General features: G+C 41.0%; 1 protein-coding gene across 1 annotated transcript in view; it reads left to right on the top strand.

Annotated features, from left to right (window-relative positions):
• SLC43A3 (solute carrier family 43 member 3) overlaps positions 1–21,508 on the top strand; it is a 918,925-nt gene that overhangs the window by 525,585 nt on the left and 371,832 nt on the right. The gene's annotated exons all lie outside the window — the stretch shown is intronic.

Below are 21,508 nucleotides of genomic sequence, written 5' to 3'. Positions count from 1 at the left end.
CTTAATATTTCTGTGTCAGTTGTTGTCGCTCCAGGACTGATATCAGGTCATCAGTGGCATAACCAAACACAAGTGCTGCTTCCTTGCCTCTGTCTCAAATGCTTAAAGTGGCAGAAGACCTTATCATGCTGATTAGGGGAAGCCAGCCTACCTCTACAAAAAGAAAAAGAGACTTGTCCCCAGCAGCTTTATCTGACCAAGAGTCCGACGACTCTGAGATTTCTGATTATGAAGACATGCCCTTATCTGCTTATGAGGATTCAGATGCAGAGGAATCCATTCCTTCTGCCTCTCCTCCAGAGGATTTTTCTTTTGGTGAAACCCTACATACCTTGAGAGAGCATTTCCAGTGAGAATGCCAGGATTATCCTCAGTCCAAAAAGAGACTCAAGGAATTTTTAGATTTACCACAGCACAGACCCTTATCTATTCCTCCTGTTCTGAATGTTATGGATGATGTTTTTATGGAATCCAGTCTAACTCCTGATACTCTACCTTCTGCTCCCAGGAAACCTGACAGGTACTACAGAGTCCCTGACTCACACAAATTTATTTTCAAAAATCCTACTGCTGGCCCAGAGGTCATCTCCCAAGGACCTAAAGGAATAAAAGCAACCACAGCTAAGAATCCCACCTCTTCGGACAGGGATTCCCAAGCTTTAGACAGATGGGGTAAAAAAGTATACACCTCTGCAACTCTTGACATTAGAGTATTAAACTGTCAGTTCCAAATGCTGAAATACCAGCAACATACTATGGAACTTGCTAAACTAAAATTATCTACCTTCCCTGACTGTGCAGAAAACAAAGAATTACAGGAGGTTATGCATTCTGCACCCCAAGTCAGTAATCATACCCTGCAATGTGGGTTTGACGCCCTAGAAGCATCTTGCAGGACAGCAGACACAGATTCTGTACTTAGAAGGCATGCTTGGCTTAAGGAACAGACCTTGCTAGACAATGTCAAATCAAAATTATTGGACGCACCACTGAACAAAGACAAATCTGTTTGGCACCAAAGCAGAAGAGGTTTTAAAAAGGATGGGAGAAAAAGCTAAGTCTATGCAGACAGTTAAAGACTTTTTGCAAGTACAGCCTCCTAGATTCAGTAGGCATTGCCCCTCAAAACATTGGTCCTTTCCAGCCCCCTCAAGGCCACCTCAGACTAGACCTAGCGGAAGCAGACCCCCCAGACAGTAGTCTCAGGGTATGCAGAGATCTAAGCAATGGAGTACCTCCACTTCTAAAACAGGGAGTGCTAAGCCACCCCTTATGGAAAGAATTCACAATGACTTTTCAACTCCTCCTCTCGCCTCTGCCCACCTGCTCGTGCCCCTAGGAGGAAAATTTGCCTCCCATGCAAGAAACTTGGCCTCCATCACCAACAATCGATGGTTCCACAACATAGTGTCTCAGGGGTACAAATTTTATTTCCACACGCTGCCAACCGCAAAAGGGTTCCCATATCTTCCTCCAAACCAGTGGGCAGAGGCACACAACCAAGTTCATTTCCTGCTCTCCATGAGGGCAATCCAGTCTGTTCCTGCGGAACAGATAGGCCAAGGTTTCTACTCCAGACTTTTCCTGGTACCCAGAAAAGAGGGCACCTGGCGCACAATCTTAGATCTATCCATTCTAAACACATTCCTGGTGGTGCCAAAAATTCAAAATGCTCACCCTACAGCAGCTTCTCCCTATGCTGTCCAAAGATGCCTGGTTAGCCACCCTAGACCTAAAACAGGCCTATCTGCATATCCCAGTCAGGGACTGTTGCATTAAATACCCATGTTTCAGGGCAGGATCTATGCATTATCAGTTCTCTGCACTTCCCTTTGGCTTATCCACTGCTCCCAGAGTTTTCACAAAATGCCTGGCTCCAGCCATTGCTTTTTGCAGACAAGAAATATTCACATTTATCCCTACTTGGATGACTGCCTGATTCAGGTGGACAGTCAGGAAAAGCTGTTGCAGCACCTGACATTTGTAAAGGACCTAGTAACCTCACTGGGGTACGCTGTCAATGAAAAGAAATCCAAACTAGTCCCCAGTCAAAAAAGTGTATTTCTGGGAGCAAGCCTGGACACAACATCCCAGATAGGCTTGTTTTTCTGGAGTAAGGAATGCTATCTGACAGGCTACTTCTCCCAAATGGCCAACAGAACCCAGTTATCCGCAAGGAAAATCTTGCAAGCTCTAGGGTTCATGGCCTCCTGCATTCTACTAATTCCATATGCCAGACTGCATATGAAGAAACTTCAGTGATACTTAAAAAGCCTTTGGTGTCAACATTCTCAGGACCTGGAAACTATTATACTTATGATACCTTGTCTAAGGAAAGATTTCCTTTGGTGGGCAGCAGCATGCAACCACAACAAGGGACTTCCATTTTCACAACCCCACGTCACCCAGACCCTAACCACAGATGCATCAGACTATGCCTGGGGTGCACACCTGGACGGCAGGTGCATTCAGGGCCACTGGAGCCCAAACCAAATCCATCTGCACATCAACCAAAAAGAGATGCTAGCTGTTCAGCATGCTCTGACAGCTTTCAGATCAATACTCTCTCTGGGGCCTCTGCTAATCAAAACCGACAACACCACAGTGATGTGGTACATCAACAAACAGGGGGGGCACCCACTCTTACCCACTCTGCAGGCTAGCCATGACCCTTTGGAACATGGCCTCAGCAATGCAAATTCACCTGCAAGCCCAATTCCTGCCAGGCAACCAAAATTCTCTGGCAGACAACTTAAGCAGAAATCTCCTAGACCCACATGGGTGGCAATTAATCCACAACACCTTCAGCCTTGTGACCCAGAAATGGGGTACCCCGAAGGCGGAACTATTTGCCTCCGCCTACAACCACCAGCTCAGCAAATTCTGCACCAGGGAACCTCACAGCAAGGCCTGGAAAGTGGATGCCTTATCCTTCCACTGGTCAATCTATGCATTCCCCCCTCTACCTCTTCTTACAAGAGTATTACTCAAAATAAGGGAGGAAAGACCAAGGGCAATCTTGATTGCCCCAGACTGGCCACGTCAGCACTGGTACCCACTACTGCGCAGTCTGTCACCGGTGCCTCCATGGCACCTCCCTCAGATTCCAACTCTCCTGACTCAGCAGGAGGGAGAGTTCTTGCATCCACAATTGTAGACACTGAACCTGGCAGCCTGGCTTATTCCTTGACTTCTCCTCCAGTGGCCAGCCTAAGCAAGCAGGTCCTGGATGTCATAAGTGAAGCCAGACAACCCAGTACTAGAAAATCATATGCTGACAAGTGGAAAAGGTACTGTTCCTGGATCCAGACTAAAGGAGCTGACCCAGAGCAGCCAAACTTACCTCTCTTCCTGGATTACCTAGCAGACCTACTCCACAGGGGCCTATCCTTCTCATCCATTAAAATCCATGCCTCTGCCATCTCTGCACATTACAGCACTGAGCCATTTCTCTTCTCACACCCTCTCATCAAGCAGTTCCTGAGAGGAGCTAACAACTTAAGGCCATCAAAAAGAGCCCCTATCCCTGCTTGGGACCTTAACTTTGTGTAGGAAAAGCTCACGCTACCCCCCCCCCCCTCCTTTGAGGCTGCAGCTTCCAAGTGTTAAAATTCCTCTCTTGGAAAACAGCTTTGCTTCTGGCCATCACTTCAGCTAGAAGAGTGTCTGAGCTACAAGCACTTATGGCTTTGGAACCCTTCATCATTTTTCATCCTGACAGGGTCTCCCTCAGGACTAACCCAACTTTCATGCCTAAAGTGGTGTCCAGTGTGGCTCTTAACCAATCTATTCATTTGCCCACCTTTTTCCCTAAACCTCAAAATAAGGGGGAAAGGAACCTACACTCTTTAGATGTGCACAGACAGCTCAGATTCTACCTGGATAGAACTAAGCCCTTTAGGAAATCTGACCAGTTACTAGTCAGCTTTGTACCAGGGGCAGAGGGCAAGGCCATATCAAAACAAACCATCTCCATATGGATAGCACACTGTATCCAGTTCTGTTACAAACACCATGGGAAACCACCCCCACAGGGGGTCAGAACACATTCCACTAGGGCAACTTCAACCTCTACAGCCTTTCTCAGAGGGGTCCCTACCAGGGATATCCTGGAAGCTACAACATGGAGTTCTGTTCACACCTTCACCAAGCATTACCACCTGCCTATCTTTTCCAAATCCAGTGCAGGCTTTGCAACCGCACTCCTGCAGGGCATACTAGCCAGCCCCAACACTTCTTGACTGCTTCCACCCATTCTTCATCTTTGGGAATCAACCCAAGTGTGATGACTACAACAGCGAAACACGAAGAACATAGTACAGTTGTGTACACTTACCATAACTGTAGATGTTTGAGTGTATTCACTGTTGCAGTCCTAGTTTCCCACCCTCCAGCCCCCTTGTCTCTCTCACTCTCTCTCTTCTTAACTCTTTACAGGGCTTTTGGTATTTACTCTCTACTGATGGTGTTATTCCACCATAACTTAACTCCCTGTTTGGGGGCTCCTGACATTTGGGGCAAGAAAAACTGATGTAATGGCATCGGCTTCCTATTTTTATGCCACTGACAACCTGACATCAGTCCTGGAGCAACGGCAACAGATGCAGAAATACTAAGCCTCTGATACTCGGGCCGACTGAGGGCTACCCCTGGCAGGATAACCCAAGTGTGATGACTGCAACAGTGAATACACTCGAACATCTACATTTATGGTAAGTGTGCACAACTGTACTTTCTGTAGTTCATAGGAGTGATTGAAAGGCTCATTCATATGCTGAATGCATTCTACCAACAACATGTATGTTACAGTGAGGGCAGTGCTGTATATGCTGTTTTGAACTATTTGTTTTGCTTTGAATGTGGATTCTGGGATTGTGTGAAACTGTTGAATGTAATTCATTTAATTGGCCATTTGCCTACATCTGTTAGATGCCTGTAATGTTAATACTACTTGCATGCTGCTAGTGTATCAGTAGTATTGTACTGTGAGACTATGTATAAGGGCGTCATGATCTTGTGCAAACTTGTATTGTGTTTATTCCCTGCTATTCATGTGCATAGAAATTAATGAATGCTGGTGTTTTTGGCAGTTGTGTTTGTGTTTGCAGTGGGATTTGTGCTAGTAAGTAAATAAGATATTGTACTGCATGTCTGTGTGTTGGCCCTTGCTCCCCCAATCAGCATGCCACCTGTCATGCAGAACATACCCATTTTCACAGAGCCATTACTCCAACAAGGTAGCACATCACCATGACTTGTGTTGATACAGGTCATGTAAGTATTGTACAGTTGCACTTCTCATCAGAGGTCTTTCCCTCTGAATTGTCAAGTATGCATACTACTCATCCTCCCTGTCTAATGCCTACAAAGCCTTAAACATAGTTACTCTAAACTTCCAAAGTTTTTGTAATAAAATTACTGACTTCATGCCTGGTAGGCACATAATCAACCTGATGTTATTGCCGCTACTGAGACATAGCTCAAACCTAATGTAAAAGACTGAATTTCTCCCTCCAGGCTTCAACACCATAAGTTCAGATACATTGCACAAAAAGGAGGTGGCATTGCCCTCCTTTTCCCCAGTACCTACAACACAGTGCCATGCTGAAATACTATTCTACAGTTCTACAGCACTGAAATTCTCATCTCAAGTTTGTGCATAATCATTCTGTACATGCCCCCTGGCAACAACATACCTTTTCTTGAAGAAGTCCTTGCTTGGATCACTGCTACAATTAGTAATTAAACCATCCTTCTGGGTGATGTTAATATCAATTGGCTAAATTTCTGCTCTAAATGTCCATCCTCAAACATTAACCTGTATAAATTCACTCAACTTATCACCACTCCAACCAGATTCAATCAGAGTAATATTGATTCCATACTAGATTGGATATTGGTCACTCATCCAAGTAAAATCCTCTGCCGGCACCCTCTCAAATGCTGTAAGTGATCATCTCCCTGTCTTTGTTATTAGACGTTTCCCCTCCATCCAAAAGGAACATCACTATAAACAAACACTGACTATAGCCAACTTCAGCCCTCAGACATTAATCTCCTGAAAAATATGAACTATAAACTCTTCCACTAGATGATGCAGTGAATCAAGTTTAAACTATTTCTGGCTCCGTAAAGTGTACTGTTCAATTTTTCCTATCTGAAAATCTCAGCACTTGCTCCTAAAGCATTTTCCATTTCTCTGTAGGTCCTTTCTGACTCCTCCCAACAAATACAAAAGGAGAAGGTAACCATGCACACCACAAACCCAGTCTCAAATAGAACTATCACAACTAAACACATCAACTAAAAAAACATACTGGAGGCGCTAATTTAAAATCCCACCAAAACACAGGAGGCTCCAAAGCAGACACCCAAGCAATACGCCACCAAGACATAAGACACACAACAACATGCACATCACAAAGCCAGTGTAAACACAGTGCTAAACAGTCACAGCCCAAACAACATGCCACACAAACACAACTTGTAATAGGTGACTCCATAGTCAGACACACCCCGCCCCCTCACCAGACCTGACAAAGAAAAGGTCACAGCTCTCGATTATGTAGCCCAGGCCCGGTATGACCCTGACCCTGAGCAGCATCTGGAAAAACTAGGGTAATGCTGCTCAATGCCAGAAGTCAAACCTCAGAGATCATCCAGGTGCAACTAACACTAGCTTACTTGCCTTGTGTTGTGTGCATGCTACAGACCCTCCTCTCAACCTCAGGAACCTCACACAGCCTTCCTGAAGACACTGAAACATAGACTGGGGAAACATTCCAAAGCCCCCAACACCTAGCCCAAAGGTTCCTAGAATTCATAAACTCAAATGCAATGGAACAACTTCATTGGTAAGATCAGACCATATCATGCAATCCCAAATAAGGTCTGGTGGACCCCAGCCATAAAGGGAAGGCATCTCTGATCAGTACTAGCAAAAATACAATCATCCAAGACCAACTTTGAGAGAAAGACACAAAGACAATCACAAGGCCTTCTTTAGCTATGTTAGAAACCTGGGTGGAAACTCCCAGATATGCTCAGAGTTAGTCCAAATGACACAAAATACACTGAACCCACTGACATTAGACAGGTTCAGTGCAAATTCTCCTCCCCCCCAAAAGGAGAAATAACTATCCCAGCAGAGTGTAGCCTCCCCTAACATCTCAGATGCCCAGATGAGAGTCGCCTCTAAAGCTAAAAACACAGCATCAATGGGACCGGACGGTGTCCTGGGCTGTGTGCTACATGAACTCCAAGAGGAACTAAACACATAAGGCTGCTGTTTAATCTTAGCCTTACTACAGGATACGCACTCCAAAGAGTGACGGCAACAGTGGTCCCAAGCCTGGTCTGCAAAGCTATGGAGAGGATCATTATGGAACTCATAAACAAAGACATTGGGGACCTACAGACATTGATCGGCTTTGTCAAGGGCAGATCTTGCCTTTGAACTTGGACTTTTTTGAAACCGCCACTAAGGCCATTGATGAGGGTAAGGCAGTTCACACAGCCTACCTATCATGGACAAACTCACCAGCTTAAATGTAAACCCATATGTCACAAGATGGGTTGCAAACTGGCTCAAGGACAGAACCCACAGGGTCAGAGTTGCTGGAGCTATGTCAGACTTCACAAGCGGTGTCCCACAGGGCTCAGTCCTGGGACCCCTCTTGTTCGGCATTTATTTTTCCGAGGTACAGGCAAACATAGGAGGACAAAGTTCGCAGATGACTGTAAACTGGGAGCCATAATTGATACTCCAGCGGACACAAACATCCTTCAGAGAGGCCTCATAGAAATGGATAATTGCCAGAGCCTGTATAGTCACCTTTGGGAAAAACAAATTACCACATAGGTGGTAATCCATTGGCACGGAAGAGGTAATCAGGGACCTAGGGACCCAGGTTGACAGTAACCTCTCATTTGACACTCACATTGCCAAAGTGGTTAGGAAGACCTTCTATATTGCCCACCTTATCATGAAGGGTTTCACATCTAGATCAAGAGAGGTTATTGTGCCCCTGTACTCTTCTCTTATCAAGCCAATGATTGAGTACAATGCCCCATTTGGGATGTATCTTACCCGACACCTGCAGCAGTTGGAAAGACCCCAAAATTTCCTCACCAAGAGGATAAAGGGTCTTAAACATATGTCATATGCTGCCTGACTGAAAAACGCCAGCTCTATTCCCAGTCATCCGCCTACTCAGAGGTGATCTGTGCCTGATGTACAAAGCCATGTCCAATCCGGAATTAATGGACATGCTCCACCTCAGAAAATCCAAATCCATCAGAGCCACGAAAGCAAGAGACTTAAACCTCAACACAGAAATAAATAGGACGCGCTGGAGGGACAGATTCATAACCCAGAGGCTCCTACACTCTGGAACAGAATCCCTATCCATGTTAGGCAGAGCCCTCACTAACTCTATTCAAGAGAAATCTTGACGAGTGGATGGGAGATCAGGAGGTTTACCCCGGGGTCATCTCTGTGTCACTACTAGACAGAGGCACAGTAAACTAAACCCTAAATGGGCATAGTATTCTCATCCCACACTCTGGTTAGGCTTATAAATGCCCTAGGGCAGATAGCCTAGTACGAACCTATGAACCTATGACTTTAATAAACTATTTTTAGAAACTGTAGACAGTCTTGCACCCCCCCCCCCCCCGAGTAAAAAGAATTAAAACTCACTATGCCCCTTGGTTAACTAAACTAACAAAAGAACTAATGCTAAGCAGGAACAAAACCTGGAGGTGGTGGCTAAAAAACAAAAAACTTTCGGACCTTCTGAATTTCAGACAGCTATACAACCAAGTAAAAAAACTAGTAACCAAAGACAAAAAAGAATATTATCTAAAATTCCAATCCAGTCATAAGCAGACCTCCAAAAATTCTTGATATCCATATCATCACTTCTAAACCCTGGTAAGAAAAGTAATCTTTGTCCAATTCCAGATAAAAGTCATGCACAAATAGCTAATATCTTTAACTCTCACTAAACACTATATCAAACATCACCATCAACTTTTCCTTACCTCACTGTGACACTTTCTCAGATAATTCTAATCTGCTAGACCATCATCCTTCCTCCATTCTTCTGAACTCATAACTTCTTCAACATCCAAATTCACTTTCAAACCTGTTCTGACTAGTACTATTAAAAATGTCTTCTCAAACTCAAACCAAATGCAGCAGACAGCCTATCCTCAGAATATCTAAAACTAGCTGCAGAGGCCATAGCTTATCCTGTCGGTATATGATCAATATATCCATCCTTGAGTATTATGTCCCTAAAATCTGAAAAAGGCATTTATTCTACCTCTCCACAAAGGAGGCGACTCCACTGACATCTCTAACTTCTGTCCCATACCAATCCTCTGTCCCATCTCTAAGCTTCTGGAGAAATATATACAAGTACAACTTTTGGACTTCCTTCTCAACAATCAAATCATATCTCCTACACAACACAATTTTATGCCAGGTCACAATACAATGACAACCTTGATATCTTTCATGGATACAGTTAGAAAAGCTAGAGACTCAGGCAAAATTGTCTCTTCCCTATTTCTAGAGTTATCAAAGGCCTTTGGTGCAGTCTCTGACCCACTGCTTCTAAACCACATCTGTCAGATGGGCCTTGCCCTCTCCTCTCTCAATTGTTTTTTTTTTGTTTTTTTTTTATTAGTTACCTATCAGGCAGACAACAAGTTGTTAAATGGCAGACCCCCCCTTCTTCATTTCTGTCCAACTCCACTGGTGTTTCCCAAGGCTCCATAGTAGGTCTCTTACAATTCAGCATCTTTATTAATACTCTCCAGTCTTCTTTCAGTCAGGGCTGTCTTATACAATACACAGATAATTCAGCTATTATCTGCTCTGCTGATTCCATGTCTGACCTCCAACAAATAACTCAATTGGCCTTTATCTTCAGAGAGGACTGGCTTAGTAACAATCATCTGTTACTTAACCCTAGCAAAACCAAGCTAATTCTATTTTCCCCCAAGAAGAAAACCATCACAGACAAGGCCCAGTTTACCATACTCTCTCAGAGCAAAATGTTAATTGAAGTTGTAACTTAATACTAAACTTTTGGGTGTAATTATTGATGAACAGCTAAAATTTGACCTCCACATAGAGCATAGTGTTAACAAAACACAAAAAATGGGCATTCTTTATAGACACAAACACTTGGCACCATCCAACTAAACAAACCCTTGCTACCACTTATCTGCTTCCCTCTCTCATCTATGGTGCCCCAGTTCTTACCAACCTACAGTTGTCTCTAAAACTAGAGATGTGTTGCAATAAAGTCACCAAGTTTGCTACAAATGCTGAATATTCCACCCACCACTGCAAAACTCTATACTGTGTTAACTAGCTTGAACTCCCTAACTAGCTCTCCTAGCTGCAACTAACATCTCTGCATAAAATAATTTACAAACCTCTACTTGCCCTGCACTTTTTTACTTATTCACCAACTATGTACCCAAAAGGTCTCTCAGATAAGAAAATCAACATCTTCTACAAGTGCACAAGCCTAACCTACCTGCTGGCCAGCTTCTGTACACGTGTTCTATAGCTAAAGGCTGGAATGGTCTACCAATAACAATTAGATCTATTCAAACCTTTGCCTCATTTAAAATCTCCCTACAAAATGACCTCTCTTCTGTCTAGAACTGCACGTGTATGAAACCTCCACCTTTTAAATTTTGATTACACCTACTAAATAATCTTCTTTTATATACCCTACAGTTTCCTCTTTAACTCTTAAAAAAAATCATCTTCCTATACATTGTCCCGAACATCCTTACTACTTTTAAACTCCAACAGCGCTAGACAAATACAACTCAAACCATAAAAATGCTTCCAGGTGTGGTATAGTCCAAGGCATACACTCCTGCCATAAGAAAATATTAAAAATAAAGAATTTTGATGTTATGGCTGGAGTGTATGCCTTGGACTATACCACACCTGGAAGTATTTTGTTTATCCTTACTACTTTAATGGTGGTAGTTTTCATATAATGTTTAGCCTTTGCATATATGCCTTTCTTTGTAATTTAATTGTTGTATAAAATGCTCTCTTGTCAAATTCATTTTTACCTTCATATGAATTAGCTGTTAATTTGCCTGTCTATGTACATGTGTCTGTTGAACATGCTAATTATTAAACATTGTACCTTGTTCAGATTTTTTGTGGAGCTTTACTCCCCGGGCCTTCACATGCTGCTAAGTAAATGTCAATAAATAAATAAATAGTGATGTAGGACTGTCTTTGTCTTGTGTCTCAGCCATATGACCTACTATCGCACAGTTTTTCATATAGGACCCATCACGATTGATGAAGTCATCATGATAAAAAAACATTTTTCCCTCCTGTTATAGATGACAGTTTTTTTGAATGTGTATTTCCAGCTTTTCTGTTATGCTTATACTAATGTTTGGCAGGCTTATCTTTTGTGCAGTTGTTTCTACTCAACTCCATTTGAACCTTTGTTAAATTTTTCAAGACTTTTTGTTTTAATAAAAACCCTCAAACAAAAAAAAAACTAAATACAAAACAGCCCTATTGTCTATAAACTTGAAATAAGCACACAAAACTATGTGCATCTTCGAAACAGGAAGTTTAACCCTCCAGAAGGTAACAATTGCCCCAAATTTCTAGCTGCACCTACAGGCATTATCAGACCTAAAATTAAGGTTATCCATGCTAAAGCGCATGCTACAGCCCATGTTCCCACTTACGCTGATTGTTGCCTGCTCTTTTCTTATCTCTGTTTCCCTACCAGATACAAAAACAGTATATATGTTTTCAGAAAACAGTAACTTTTAGTCCCAAAAAGTGCACTGGCTATCATTAAATAAAACTAAATCGTACACTGTTCTCTTAACTGCATTGAAGTACTAAGGCTGGTAGGGAGGTCATTACCTCTTATTCACTTCCCATAATTTCAAACCTAATTTTCACTGCGCTGCTTGCTGTTATACTTCAAAATTTTTGATTTTCCCTCCACAAAGAATATTCAGAATTCTCAAGATTAACTGCTTGCACCTGCAAGACAGATTGTCTGCATGGAAATGTACTCAGCAATGAGCCTTTGTAAATTTTACTCTGAAAATAATGCACAGTTGTCCTCAGCTGCAGACATCTCGATTCAACTAAACATTTGTCAATGGAAAACAAACAAGCTAATATTTTTTGCATTTGTAAGCTCAGCATTTTCATGGGTTTCATCATTTTGTCTTATTATTTAAAGCTCACATGCTTACAAGACACCCATTTACAGCTTAAGCTGAAGATAGTAATCTAGACATTCACTTCTGTAAAATAAAAAGATAAAATAACTTAATTCTACATATAATATAGTCAGTGTACTTTTATATCCCACTCCACCCCAGCAACCCAAGATCACAGCATATGAACATTAAACCTGCTTTTGTCCAGCCTTTTTCTTTTGTTATACTGTAAAACCTATTTTTCATGCAACTAAAAAAGTACTTGTTTACTTTAATGTCTTCGAAACATAAAACAGTCACTAAAAAGATTCTCCCTTCATTTAAAATATCCATGATTACACACTACACAAAATAGTTTTACTGTATATAAAACACAGTTTATATCATGAAATGTTTTATACCAATACTAGTAAGAATTGTTTTACTTAGTTCCCCCTTTGTGTCCTTCTAAGCAGTGATATAAAGCAGGTATATGCTTTACAGTCCACCCGCAAGTTTAACAAAGTCGCAAAAGTCCAGTGTTTTTCTGTCACTTTTTCTTGCAAAAGCATATTTCACAAATGTGATAAGATGCTTTATAATCTTCCATTTATTCACCAATTTCTGAGTCACTGGTCTTCAACCTGTTCATCTATGTCTCCTAACACCAAACTCTGGTGCAAGTCCAAGGTACTGCTGATTCTCCAAGTCATCTCCTGTTTTTTTTTTTTTTTCCTTTGGAACACTGGCAGAATGTCTCTATGAACCTTATCATCAGAATAATTAGAAGCAGAGTCCCCTTTGGATAAACTTCTTTATTTCCTCAGTTTGTTCTGTGACAAAATTACTTTAATCCTTGAGGGAAAAAAAAAACACTTTGAAGACAGCTGGATATAGCAGCTTCAATCTCGCACCTGCCTCTCGACATTCCCTGATTGCTAGGATAAACTTGCTTCTGTTCTGCCTGGAGTACAGCTAATAATTGTTTTCTACAAACACCCTGCTGTCTTCAGTTTTAATACTTTGATCCCCTGCCACACTTTTGTCAGGATCATCTCTTTCTGCTGGTATGAGTAAATCTTTACTACTGTAGGTTTTGGTTGCTTTCTCGTGGCCAGGTTTGGAGCATACACTCTATGTGCCCTTTCAATTAACAAATTCTGCTGTGGAACACCAGTTCAGTTGCTTATCTGTGCTTTTATAAAATGTATACAATCTGTCCCTTCTAGTTTCTCTGGTACAGCAGAAAATCTCTGTTTTTCTCTGTGCACGCTGTCCTCTAACTCTACTATTTTTTAAAAGTTTCTTCTTGAACAACCTGATATTCAGGCAGCTTTTTCTTCATGACAACCTCTAATTTTTGCAGTTTTATCAGTTCATTTGAATGGCTAGTTAAAGCTTCTTCTATTTTCCAGCCTTTTGTTGTTTGAATTTATATATTCCTTCAAGGTTTCATTTATTTTCAACACTTCTAAGTAAAATTCATTTTTCCAGTAAATTACTTGAAGGCATCTCTTGAATCTAAGCTGAAGCTTGAACTGCTTTTTGCTGCACAGCTGCAGAATTTTTCCCAGTGTTTTTTCTTTACCTTTTCTGGTTAATTTTCTTTCAGGTTTTCAAAATTTCTTCTTTGCTGGCATCTAGGCAGTGTATGTACTAGCCAGTAACTGAATTTTACCAAACAAAAAATACATTTATGCCATTCATTTTTCTCAGTTTCTGTTTTCACACTAGGAAAGGAAAAATTATGTTCTTGATCAGTGTGCAGCCATCTTGGACGTCTATAGTTGTAAAGTACTTTTGAGCAAAAGCAAAGCACTTTGCACATTTCTCTAACATTCAGGATAAAAAAAAAAACGCATCCACTATTGTTGCAGACACTGGTGAATAGCAGAACTGGTTCTTTGAAGTGCTGATTAACAGCTCTTGGAGTGCAGTGGAAGCTCTGAAACCTTAGGAAAATTGTGAGGGAGAATCTGACAGTGCTCATAGCATGGGACCTTGGCCACATCTGTGTAGCAGCTGTAAATAGCTTAAAATAAGTTCTGAGAAAAATGTATATGATGGTAATGCAGGCATTCCTGCTACAACATGTGTATGGGATGTCCAACTCATACTGCTTTCATTGTTCTCAGTGGACTCAACAGGTAACATCACATCTGTATGTCTAGCATGACTCATTAAGAGCACTTGAAATGAAGAAAGCATTAAAACAAGATCACAATAATATAGCAGACTCCATGTCGACCATTTTGTGAAAAATGTGTTAAAATTTTATAAGACACACCTAGACTGATTTTAATGCATTGTAATAGCTCAAAAAACAAAGATACAATTAAAATACAACTTGTTGAGTTACAGGGGGAGTCTTCCTTTAAGTAGAAACTCGTTCAGCATGTTTGTCTCAACATAATATGCTTTTACAAAGTAGTCTTCATGGAACTGTACCATATCCTTTTTAAATCCCTACTTGCCACAGCATTTCAGCACTCTTTGGTTACTTAATGATCTGTCACAGACTAGTGTTGCTATTTTAGTTGCCTTTCAGTCAAATACTTCATCTCAGTATATTCATTTGCACAAGATAAGCAGAGCTAGTAAGAGAGATGGCTAGAAAGGTGCTTGGTGTGACATCTGGAAAGGGGAAGGAGGACAAGGAGACCTGGTGGTGGAATGAAGAAGTACAGGAGAGTATACAGAGAAAGAGGTTGGTGAAGAAGAAAAGTGGGATTTTCAGAGAGATGAAGAAAGTAGACAAGAGTATAAGGAGATGAGGTGCATGGCAAAGAGAGAGGTGGCGAAGGCTAAGGATAAGGCTTATGACGAGTTGTATAAAAGGTTGGACACTAAGGAGGGAGAAAAGGACCTGTACCGATTGGCTAGATAGAGGGACTGAGCTAGTAAAGATGTGCAGCAGGTAAGGGTGATGAAGGATAATGAAGGAAACGTACTCACAAGTGAGGAGAGTGTGTTGAGCAGATGGAAAGAGTACTTTGAGGGGCTGATGAATGAAGAGAATGAGAGGGGGAGAAGGTTGGATGATGTGTGGATAGTGAATCATGAAGTGCAGTGGATTAGCAAGGAGGAAGTAAGGATAGCTATGAAGAGGATGAAGAACAGAAAGGCTGTTGGTCCAGATGACATACCTGTGGAAGCATGGAGGTGTTTAGGTGAAATGGCAGTGGAGTTTTTGACTAGATTGTTTAATGAAATCTTGGAAAGTGAGAGGATGCCTGAGGAATAGAGAAAAAGTGTTTTGGTACCGATTTTTAAGAATAAGGGTGATGTGCAGAGCTGTAGTAACTACAGTGGGATTAAATTGATCAGTCACAGCATGAAGTTATGGAAAAGAGTAGTGGAAGCTAGGTTAAGAAGGGAGGTGATGATTAGTGATCAGCAGTATGGTTTCATGCCAGGAAAGAGCACTACAGATGCGATGTTTTCTTTGAGAGTATTTTAATGGAGAGGTACAGAGAATGTCAGAAGGAGTTGCATTGTGTCTTTGTGGATTTAGAGAAAGCATATGACAGGGTGCCTAGAGAGGAGTTGTGGTATTGTATGAGGAAGTCGGGCGTGTCAGAGAAGTATGTAAGAATGGTACAGGATATGTACAAAGGGTAGTGTGACAGCAGTGAGGTCTGCGGTGGGAGTGACGGATGCATTTAAGGTGGAGGTGATATTACATCAAGGTTCAGCTCTGAGCTATTTCTTATTTGTAATGGTGATGGACAGGTTGACAGACAAGCTCAGACAGGAGTCCCCGTGGACTATGATGTTTGCAGATAACATTGTGATCTGTAGTGAGAGTAGGACACAGGTGGAGGAGACCGTGGAGAGGTGGAGATATGCTCTAGAGAAGAGAGGAATGAAGGTCAGCAGGACTAAGACAGAATATATGTGTGTGAATGAGAGGGAGGATAGAGGAATGATGAGGATGCAGGGAGTAGAGGTGGCGAAGGTGGATGAGTTTAAATACTTGAGATCAACATTTCAGAGTAATGGTGAGTGTGGAAGAGAGGTGAAGAAGAGAGTACAGGCAGGATGGAGTGGGTGGAGAAGAGTGTCAGGAGTGATTTGTGACAGACGAGTACCAGTAAGAGTGAAAGGGAAGGTCAACAAGAGGGTAGAGAGACCAGCTATGTTATATGGGTTGGAGACAGTGGCATTGACAAAAAGGCAGGAGTCAGAGCTTGACGTTGCAGGGTTGAAGATGTTAAGATTTGCAATGGGTGTGACGAGGATGGGACAGGATTAGGAATAAGTATATTAGAGGATCAGCCCAGGTTGGAAGGTTTGGTGACCAAGCCAGAGAGGCAAGATTACATTGGTTTGGTCATGTGCTGAGGAGGTATGCAGAGTATATTAGGAAAAATATGCTAAGGATGAAGCTGCCAGGTAACAGGAAAACAGGAAGGCCTAAGATAAGGTTTATGGATGTGGTGAGAGAAGACATGCAGGTGGTTGGTGTGACAGAGCAAGATGCAGAGGACAGGAAGAAATGGAAAGAGTTGATCTGCTGTGGTGACCCCTGACGGGATCAGCCAAAAGAAGAAGAAGACAAGATAAGGTTATGCAGCATTGTGCCCATCTGTCATGCCTTATGTTGAAATATCTTCAATCTTGCTATGTAGATGCATACTAGGTATGTAGGCCCAGCTCTTAGCATCTGGCATTTATTAAAAACCTTCAGAAACCAGTTTAGCACAAATGTTGACAAATTTAAAAAGTTTCTCATAGCCCACACCTGGCACCATATACTCTCCTTAGATGAACCTAATACAACAGCCATGACCCTGATCCAACTTTTTTCTCCAGCTGCAAGACAAATTCTTCTTGCTTATCCACAGTACTTATAAACCTACCAAAACGAAATGACTATCCACTGAACTCAAACATCTCACTCTAAAGGATGAAGTGTGGCACAGGTGGATACTACCCCGCACAATTTACTTCCACACCTCATTTGCAGGCATACATAACTTAGCCAAGAAGTCCACCCAAAGGCACTAAAACATTCTCCAATGAAATAAATCACTATCTTATATTCCCCCAAACACTTTTGTAAATATGTTAACCTTCTTACAGGAAGAAAATCGCTTCCCCTCCACAAGCACCATTCAATCTGACACAACAAAACTTTTCTCCAGAACATTTGCTTAAAGAAGTTAGCAATTTCCCATTATGAATGTCCCACCCCACCACCACCGTTCACCCCCTTCCACTTCAAAAACATGTCCCAAAGAATTCTCTACTCTACTTGAAATTATTCCCACTGACACCCCTCCTGGATGTGACAGCATAAATCCCTGGTTCATGTCTCACTGCACAGATCATGTGTAGCTTCCTCACGTCTACATATGTAATCTATATCTCGCACAAACATCATACCACAAATTTGGAAAACTGCTCTCATTAAACCCTTCCCAATGCAAACCAGCCTGAAAATTATTTCTCACTTCCTTTCAGTATCCATCCTCCCAACTCTGGGCAAATTTCTAGTCTACACACAACTCTTCTGTCTGTGTCCAGCTACCACCTGCTCTTTCCTCCACACATAATGGATTCTGGGATAGACAAAGTACTAGTAACATTTTGCCAAACACTGATAGAGGCCTCCTTACAGGACCCATATTTATAGACCTGACAGATGCATTTGATCTCCCTGACCACCATCTTCTCTGACAGAAACTAATTGAAATTGGAATCAGTCTAGACACCACTCACTGGCGTAAAAACTTTCTTACAGACAGACACTTCAGAGTTAAAATAGAATCTTCACAATTAAAATCTTCACCTATTACCAAAGGTGTACCACCAGGATCCACTTTTGCACCCCTCCTTTTCATCATATTCAATAACAAACATCTTTGTGACCTGCCCATCTCTTACTCATCATCTATGCTGATGACATGGTCATTTACCAGTCAGATCACTCTCACACCAGCATTCAGTCCCAGCTCCAGTCTGACTTACATGAGCTCTACCAATGGCTTATAAACCATAAATACTTCTCCACCCCTTCGGGACCAAAACTCTGTTTTTCAGAACTTCACAAAAAAGTCACCAAGCACCTGACCCTTTACTGTCTTTGCCTTATACAACCATTCCATAAACAGCCAGTGCCTTCAAGTACCTAAGATTGTGGCTTGATCAGTCTCTAAGTTTCTATTTCCATGACAGAGTGAGAGAAAAAAAATCCCTCCTCTTCTGAGCTAAAATGGTCTCTTCTTTTCTGTCCTAACCAGCCATAGCAGTCATCTGCAAAAGAGCTCTCCTTTCTCATCTCGAATATGGACTTCCCATTTTCTCTAGTGTCTCAAGAAAAACACTGCTCACTCCAGGCAATCTCTGACATCATCTTTCAGTTCATTATAAATTTGCCTGTATGTGAGCATCAGTGTATCACCCTAGACAAAACAGAATAGCTCCCCATAAAACAAAGATATAACCTACTATTATGATTTCAGCTCTACAAACAACTCCAACTGCAGACTCCACTTCCAGCTAAACATCATGAAAAAAATCTTCTTATAAAATCTGAGCCACTACTCACAAGGCTCACCAACTCTAATTATCCTAGAACCAAACTCCACAGCATTGTACATGCATTCTGCTCTCAGGCAAAGACTCTTTGGCAAGCTCTCCCCATTGACATAAAGGAAGCAATACTTATTCCAAATTCAGAATCCAACTTAAAAAGCACATCTTCATCCAAGCCAAATATTCCTGCTTCAGCACAGGACATATCAACTAGTACACTAACACTATCCTATTCTTCTTGCAACATTCCTTCTTTTCTCTTAGATTTACTGAAGGTTGGCGCCATTTTGAAACTAATGCATATATTGTACATTGCACTCTGCATGTTCATTAGAATATACATATACAGTTTTTCTATGCAACTAGTCTGAACTATTCTGTTTTTACTTGTATTTCTGTCTTTTTGTTTGTGGAAATGTTTTGTATTATACCCAGGCTGAGCTTGAAATTGGTCAGTACTGATCAGTGCACTACCCCGGTAAATGCACGTATGTATAAATAAATAAAATGAAGTCAGACCTTGGTAATTCATAGCAGCAGTCTGTAGATATTTACTAGTTCCGTTGTACTTTCTGATCCTTTGAGTGTCCATACCTCTAACATTTTATTTTCTGTATTGATTCTTTACATATCTTCAATTTATTTTTTATTTTTTGCAAACATTTCAGTAAATTAACATTCAGAAAATCAATGGCATAAAACTCTTTTTCAACCATGCATTTTGTTCTTATTAATTTTAATTTGTTTTCCCTTTTATATATTAGCTTTAATAATAATTCCTGCATGCTGGTTAATTTCTTGTACTTATACTGGTAATTTCACTTTGCTAATCAGGTGAATCTTTTCTTTGTTTTTCTATTGTTATATATTTTTTAACAAAAAATCTGCGGTGGTGGTGCTGCGGTAGCATTGTCGCCTCACAGTCAGACACTGTCCGGTTCGATTCTCAGCTAGAGCATCTTCTGCGTGGAGACATGCATGAATGGGCATACCTTCGTTGAAGGTTGTGTGTCAGGGCTGGTAACTCGGCACGTAAAAATCAACTACCAGTCATTAGCGGACCGGAGTTCTGCTGTGGCGACCCCTAACCGGGAAAAGCTGAAAGACACAACAACATATATATTTTAACAAAAACAGTTTTATAAAATTATCACTTATGACAAAGGCAATCATACATTTTTATAAATGAAAACAAACCATGTTGACATAATTTTATTTGCAAACATTTTACATCACTTATAATCTATCCAGTCACTGTCAGTCAAAGTTTACATAGCTTGTACAAATCCTGCCTTGTTTTAAACCTCATTCCTTGTCTACATTTATTCCCACAATTTCTATTTTTCTCTATGTAATTTGCTCATACCTTTTTCTAAAGATCCCATTTATAGTAGTTGTATCTTTGTTCCTATATTCACTACATCTAATAGAGTTAGATTAGACTTTGATTTCCATTTCCTAGTAATTGCTTGTTTGGCACCTATCATAATTAGACTCAGCAAGGCCTTACTATGTCTAGGCAGTACCCATTCTGTACCATAACTCACAAAATCATTTCCTTAGTAACATCAATTTTCTCATAGATTCATAGATTCATAGATTAGTACTAAGCTAACTGCCCTTGCGAGACATTTTAAGCCTAGCCAATTATCCCTTGTGAGACTCAAACCCTGCACCTTGTGTTTGTAAGGCAAACACCTTAACCATTAGGCTACCCTCCCTACCCCTTTCTAATATAGAAGTCTGCAGATAATTTTCAAAGTCTGCCAACTCATTACACTCCCAAAAATATGTTCCCTATTACTTTTCTTCCCTGTCACACCTCCAACATTTGCTGTCTACCTGAGGAAAAATTCTTTGGAGTATACTTAGGGTATAAAAATACATGTCTAATCACTTCCAGGCAAAGATCCTAAATCTTCTAGACTTTGTTGCACATTTGGGAGACATACGTATATTCTCCCATTGTTTTTTCCAGTCTGTATCCCCAATCCTTTCTAATCCCCTCTGAATGATTTTTATAATTATCATGCAATATTGTATATGCTGTGCTAATTATTTCTTTAACAGCAGCTTCTGTTCTAGATTCTACTAAAAACTCTACCAGTGCTGGTCTTTTGCTAAGGATCCCCTTATTTCTTTCTCTTTGCCTGTACTGTGATATCAGTCCTTGACAGAGTAGGCAATCTTTAGCCTGCACTCCAAATAAATTATTGATCTCTTCCTATTCTATTACCTTTCCCTGTCTAATTATTTGCTCCCAATATCTTGGTTCTTTTGCCAGTTTCTCCAATAAATTCCAGCACCTTCTTGCATGTTGTCTATATCCCTAATTACAGTCATCCCTATTGGTAGAATTTCCTTTCTCCATTCCAGTGTTGGCTTAGTTTTTACAATAATTTCTGCTAATTTATGAGTATACTATTCTGTATGGCTTTTGTTATTCTTCTTAAGGATCTGCATCCAAAATTCCACTCTCTCCTTGTTTCTTGAGCTTCCCCCTGTTTTGTCATCATCCCTTTCCCCCTTTGAGTGATAGGTTTCTGCTTGTCCTGTGTATAGGAGCTTTAACTGTGTAGTTTTGATATACCCATTCAGAATGGGTAATCGCAGACTGCCTTGTCTATTGGAAGAATCAGCTTATCCCACTTGACTCTTGCTGTCTTCCCCTCCCAGATAAAATCATTCAGCTCTTTATTAATTGTTATCCACAATTTCTCCTCTGGTTGATAAAAATATTCCT

Source organism: Protopterus annectens, chromosome 9.part0 (assembly GCF_019279795.1).
Source record: "Protopterus annectens isolate FY-2018-M chromosome 9.part0, PAN1.0, whole genome shotgun sequence".
Taxonomy (NCBI): domain Eukaryota; kingdom Metazoa; phylum Chordata; order Ceratodontiformes; family Protopteridae; genus Protopterus; species Protopterus annectens.
This window is presented reverse-complemented; position numbering and strand designations above follow the sequence as displayed.